The sequence below is a fragment of the Coenobita brevimanus genome, chromosome 50 (assembly GCF_032717465.1).
Source record: "Coenobita brevimanus isolate Jiangsu-jjx chromosome 50, ASM3271746v2, whole genome shotgun sequence".
In the NCBI taxonomy this organism is placed as follows: domain Eukaryota; kingdom Metazoa; phylum Arthropoda; class Malacostraca; order Decapoda; family Coenobitidae; genus Coenobita; species Coenobita brevimanus.
The window spans coordinates 13,374,972-13,380,507 of NC_137003.1; the positions used below are offsets into that span (position 1 = coordinate 13,374,972).

Below are 5,536 nucleotides of genomic sequence, written 5' to 3' on the forward strand. Positions count from 1 at the left end.
ACTCCCTAAGTCTCAGCCTTTTGAATGACACTTGATTTAGTGCCAGGAGTTTTAAATAAAGATATAAACCACAGTCAGAGGCCAGTGTGTCAAGTCGTGAAATATGAACTGTCAGTGACGAGCGCCGCTCTCATTTGTATTTATTTACTAATTTTTTCATGCAGAATATTTAGTATGATTCCCTAATTAGTGCATCGTTTTATATATATAGACTATAATGGAGCTTAAGATATTGTTACAACCTACATAAGTGCTAACATTTGCCATAAGCACTGGTGTGGTGTGAGCCAGCACAAACGACCTCTATCACAGTTTCCGTGCCCTCCGTCGGGCGGCACCACCGTTCCAGGAGTTACACTTATCCCATAGAGACTCGCGCGACTGTCCCCTTATCTTTCTCTATACTCTTTGGTAGCAGTAGTAGAAGTAGAGGCAGCAGCAGTAGTTCTGGATCAACGTCATCATTATCAACATCACCAACAACCACTACTACTACTATACTACTACTACTACTACTATTACCACTACTACCACCACCCTTGCGATAAATACAGCTTTCTTCATCATCACCATATTTGTTAAACCATGATAATTAGTGTTAATGCAAGACAGTCATCATAATTATCGTATGTTATTTATATGGTTTTGATGCCAACCCTGCCTGAATAACATGGAGAATCTTATGAACCTTACTGGTAAGGTGGACGGTAAGAGGAGTCATAAACCCACTAGAATACAGTGCATCATGACAACATCCTGACGTTTTTCCACTCTTCCATAAGTTGAGATAGGGTCCAAACAACAAGGAAGGGAGACCACGATAGAGGTAGAAGTACCGTACCTACAGCTGACCAGTGTAATAGACCATACATTCATGTTGATATAAATCTAAACCTACAGAATCCTGGGGTGAACTCAAAGGCAAATTAAAATATTCTTTCATTATATATATATATATATATATATATATATATATATATATATATATATATATATATATATATATATATATATATATATATATATATATATATATATATATATATATATATATATATATCCCCCCTGTAGCGGGGGGGACACAATCTGGCCGCACTATGGGGTGGTACTACTACTCTGCGGCCAGTTTGTGTTAGGAAGAATACTGCCACCGTATTCCCTGCGTGTCGTAAAAGGCGACTAAAAGGGGCGGAGTGAGGGGACTAGGGACCCCCTCCTCTGTTTTTTAGTTCCGAAAAAGAGGCAGGCCAGAGAAATGGATGGGGGATTGAGTTATCCCCGTACCCTGAAGATTGGGTCTATGAATGTGCGTGGATGTAGTACGATTGAAGCTAAAAGGGAGGAGATTGGGAGAATGTTTGTGAGAAGAAAGTTGGATGTGTTAGCTTTGAGTGAAACAAAGATGAAAGGGAAGGGTGAGTCTATGTTTGGAAGTGTGACTGGAAGATTGTCTGGTGTTGATAGAGGAAGGGCAAGAGAAGGTGTGGCCTTGTTAGTGAGTCCGGAAGTACAGCAGTGTGTGACTGAATGGAAGGAGGTGTCATCGAGACTGATGTGGGTGAAAGCGAAATTTGAACGGGAGATGTGGGTGTTTGTGAGTGCATATGGGCCTGGTAGTGAAAGGGATGATGAAGAGAGGGAGTCTTTCTGGAATGATGTTGATGAATGTCTGCAGAGTTTTGGAGCGAATGTGAATGTGGTAATGATGGGAGATCTGAAAGCTAGAGTGGGAAATGTAGCAGTTGAAGGTGTAGTTGGTATGCATGGTGTGCCTGGAAGAAATGAAAATGGGGAACGAATGATAGGGATGTGTGTTGAGCGAGAGATGGTGATTGGAAATACGCTGTTTGAGAAGAAAGATATTTATAAGTATACATGGGTGAGACAGGAGGGTGGAAGGATTGTTGACAGAGCTTTGATGGACTATGTGGTTGTGTCTAGGAATGTAATAGGAAGATTGTTGGATGTGAGAGTTCTGAGAGGGGAGGGTGGAGGTATGTCTGACCACGACCTGGTGGAGGGAAAGTTAAGAGTAGGTATGAGATGGGTGAGAGCTAGGAGGGTTAGGTGTGGCAGGGAGGTTTTGAAAGTGAGTGAGTTGGATAAAAGAGAGAAAATGATAGAGTATCAGGAGAAACTGAAAGATGAGTGGAACGCAGTGAAAGATCAGGAAAATGGCAGTGTGGAGGAGGAATGGCAGTTGTTTAAGAGTGCTGTGGTGGGGCATGCAGAAGAGGTGTGTGGTGTGAGACGTGTGGGTGGTGGTGTAAGAAAAAGAAGTGAATGGTGGTGCAAGGAAGTAAGTATGGCTGTGGCAGAGAAGAGACGTGCATATGAAGTGTGGCTGCAGAGGAAGGATGAGGTGTCATATGAGAGGTATAAGGAAAGGAGGAATAGGGCGAGAAGAGCTGTGCGTGATGTTAAAGTGGCAGCAGATGAGAGGTGGGGTAGGCGGCTGACTGAGAATTTCCAACAGAATAAGAAAATGTTTTGGAAGGAGGTGAAAAGGGTGCGAAAGGGAGAGTCAGGGAAGGAAGAGCGAATAAAAGCAGAGGATGGAAGGATGTTAACTGAGATTGATGCAGTAAGGAAGAGATGGGCAGAGTATTTTGAAAATTGTTAAATGTAGAGGAGGAAAGGGTGGCTGAGATTGTGGCAGATGGAAGGGTGCAAGGAATAAATGTGTTGGGAGAGTTGAATGATTCTTTGATCACGAAGGAGGAAGTGGAGAAGGCAGTAAAGGAGATGAAAAAAGGGAAAGCTGCAGGTATGGATGGGTGTGCTGTTGAATGCCTGAAGGGTGGTGGAGTGACTATTGTTGACTGGTTAGTAAGATTGTTGAATGTGTGTTTTGTGAAAGGTATGGTGCCAATTGACTGGGCAAGTGCTTGTGTGGTCCCGTTGTATAAAGGCAAGGGTGATAAGTATGAATGTACTAGCTTTAGGGGTATAAGTCTGTTGAGTGTTGTAGGTAAGGTGTATGGTAGAGTGTTAATTATGAGAGTTAGAGAGGGTACACAGGGAGTAATTGGTGATGAGCAGTGTGGCTTTAGGAAAGGGAGGGGATGCGTGGATCAGGTGTTTGCTGTGAGACAAGTGTGTGAAAAGTATTTAGCGAAAGGCAAGGATGTGTTTTGGGCATTCATGGATTTAGAGAAAGCGTATGACAGAATTGATAGGGAGGCTTTGTGGACTGTTTTAAGATTGTGGACTTGATGGTAGGTTACTAAAAGGGGTGAAACGTTTTTATCTAAATAGTAGAGCATGTGTAAGAGTGGGAAATGCTGTGAGTGATTGGTTTCCCGTGAGAGTGGGGCTGCGACAGGGATGTGTGATGTCGCCTTGGTTGTTTAATATTTATATGGATGGTGTTGTAAGAGAGGTGAATGCAAGTGTTTTAGGTGGAGGTCTGAGTCTGGTGAATGTCGATGGTGGAGAGTGGAATCTTAAGCAGCTGCTGTTTGCAGATGATACTGCACTGGTGGCTGATTCAGAGGAGAGATTGAGACAGTTGGTAGAGGAGTTTGGAAGGGTGTGTGAAAGGAGGAAATTGAAAGTAAATGAGAATAAGAGTAAAGTGACGAAGTGTACGAGGTTGGTAGATGGTAGGGGGATGAATATAGTTTTGAATGGCGAGTTGCTTGAGGAGGTGGAGTGTTTTAAATATTTAGGGTCGCATGTTGCTATGGATGGAAGAATAGATGCAGAAGTGAAGTTTAGAATAAATGAAGTAGGAGTGTTTAGCTGTCGTTCGCTTAGAATGGATGTAAAGAGAAGGCTGTATGAGGGTGTTGTGGTACCGACTGCGTTATATGGGGCTGAAACATGGAATATGGGTGTAGCAGAGAGGAAAAGTTTGAATGTAATGGAGATGAGGTGTCTGAGGAGTATGTGTGGAGTGACGCGTATGGATCGAGTGCGAAATGATGAAGTGCAAAGGAGAACTGGAGTTGTTCGGGAGATGGCTGGTAGAGTTGAGAAGAGGGTGTTGCGATGGTTTGGGCATATGGAGAGAATGGATAATGAGCGATTGGTGAAAAAGATAACTAGATCTGATGTGAGAGGTGTAAGGCTGAGAAGGAGACCACGAATAGGATGGATGGACAGTGTGAAGAGAGCGCTGGATGCGAGAGGGATGTCTGTTGAGCAAGGAAGAGTGGCTGTGTGTGACAAAAATAAATGGAGAGAAATTGTGAATGAATAAATGATGATGCAGCCCTGAGGGGATATTCTCCCGCATTTGGTCTGATTAGCTAGTCAGGTCAGGTGCGAGTAAGGGGATGGGTCTATTATGATGTGGCAGGGGTAAACCAGCTCTGCTGTCGGGTCCTGGAGCGGATGTCACTGATTGCACTGTGCATTTGACCCTTGTGTGGTGTGGTGCGGTGAGGATCCGTCCCTTCTCCCCTTTGGGGCTAAGATGCGAATGACTGTGTTTGAATGGATGAGTAAATGGGGAGTGTGTCGTCCTGTCTTGGCTACCTCCCTTTCCTTGGGGGAAGCAGCTTAGGTATATATATATATATATATATATATATATCATTTTCATTCATTGCCAGACGCCATGTATCCCAAACGGGGTGGCCAAGGGCTTAGAGTTAATTGTTTTACAGGGAGGGGCACTAATCCTCCACCAACCCCACTTGACACGTAGGGATGCCAACAGCATCTGATGTTCCCAGGCGGTCACCCATCCAAGTACTAACCAGACCCAACGATGCTTAACTTCGCTGATCGGACGGGAAGCGGTGTACTCAATGTGGCATGGCCGCTGGCATATATATATATATATATATATATATATATATATATATATATATATATATATATATATATATCTGCGGTAATCAGTTGCATAATGCTATAGAAGACATTATGAACGTTCCAGTCTACCCCATGAGTGTGTGTGTGAACAAAATAATCTATCTATCTATATATATATATATATATACACACGAGTTTATAATCTGCTTTGGAGTAAACTTTGTGGAAGCATTGGGATCAGCCAGTTTGGTTGGCATATTGATCTTGAGGTCAGTACCGTAGATAATGATAAAGATCAAAGTCCAAGTTCCACTCAGATAATATTGAATCAATTTTGACCCAGCTATGTACGAGGATAAAGGTGAAGGAGATACGCAGATATGTATAAAATGTAAACTTGCCTGTATCTCCTCTAAATATCTCTTCCATAATTATCTTCAATTTTTGTACCTTGGAGGTGTGGGACACTTATCAATGTCTTCCTAGAAGAGTGATATATGATTTGCTATAAATAACAGCTGAGTAAAAATAGTAAAGTACTATGTGCTGGGGACGAAACAAGATATGGCTGTCCTAATTATACATAACAAAACGAGATTGCTCACACTAAGTATACACTTGGGACTGTCTCCAACTAACATCAAAACTAAGATAAGAATGGGGGATACGGTTCAGGTACTTTCATTCTGCTGCACACCAGCACATTCTCCATTCTGAGTTCTGCCAACAACTGAAGAGTTCTCTCTCAGTTTATGCTGACTTGAATTCTGAG

The 5,536-nt window shown here is 42.6% G+C and overlaps 1 non-coding gene across 1 annotated transcript; it reads right to left on the reverse strand.

The window, feature by feature from the left end:
- Positions 1 to 4,657: 4,657 nt before the first annotated feature.
- Positions 4,658 to 4,776, reverse strand: LOC145399937 (5S ribosomal RNA). Its single transcript, XR_013897383.1, has one exon. It is a non-coding gene; the product is annotated as a 5S ribosomal RNA (ribosomal RNA).
- Positions 4,777 to 5,536: the final 760 nt, after the last annotated feature.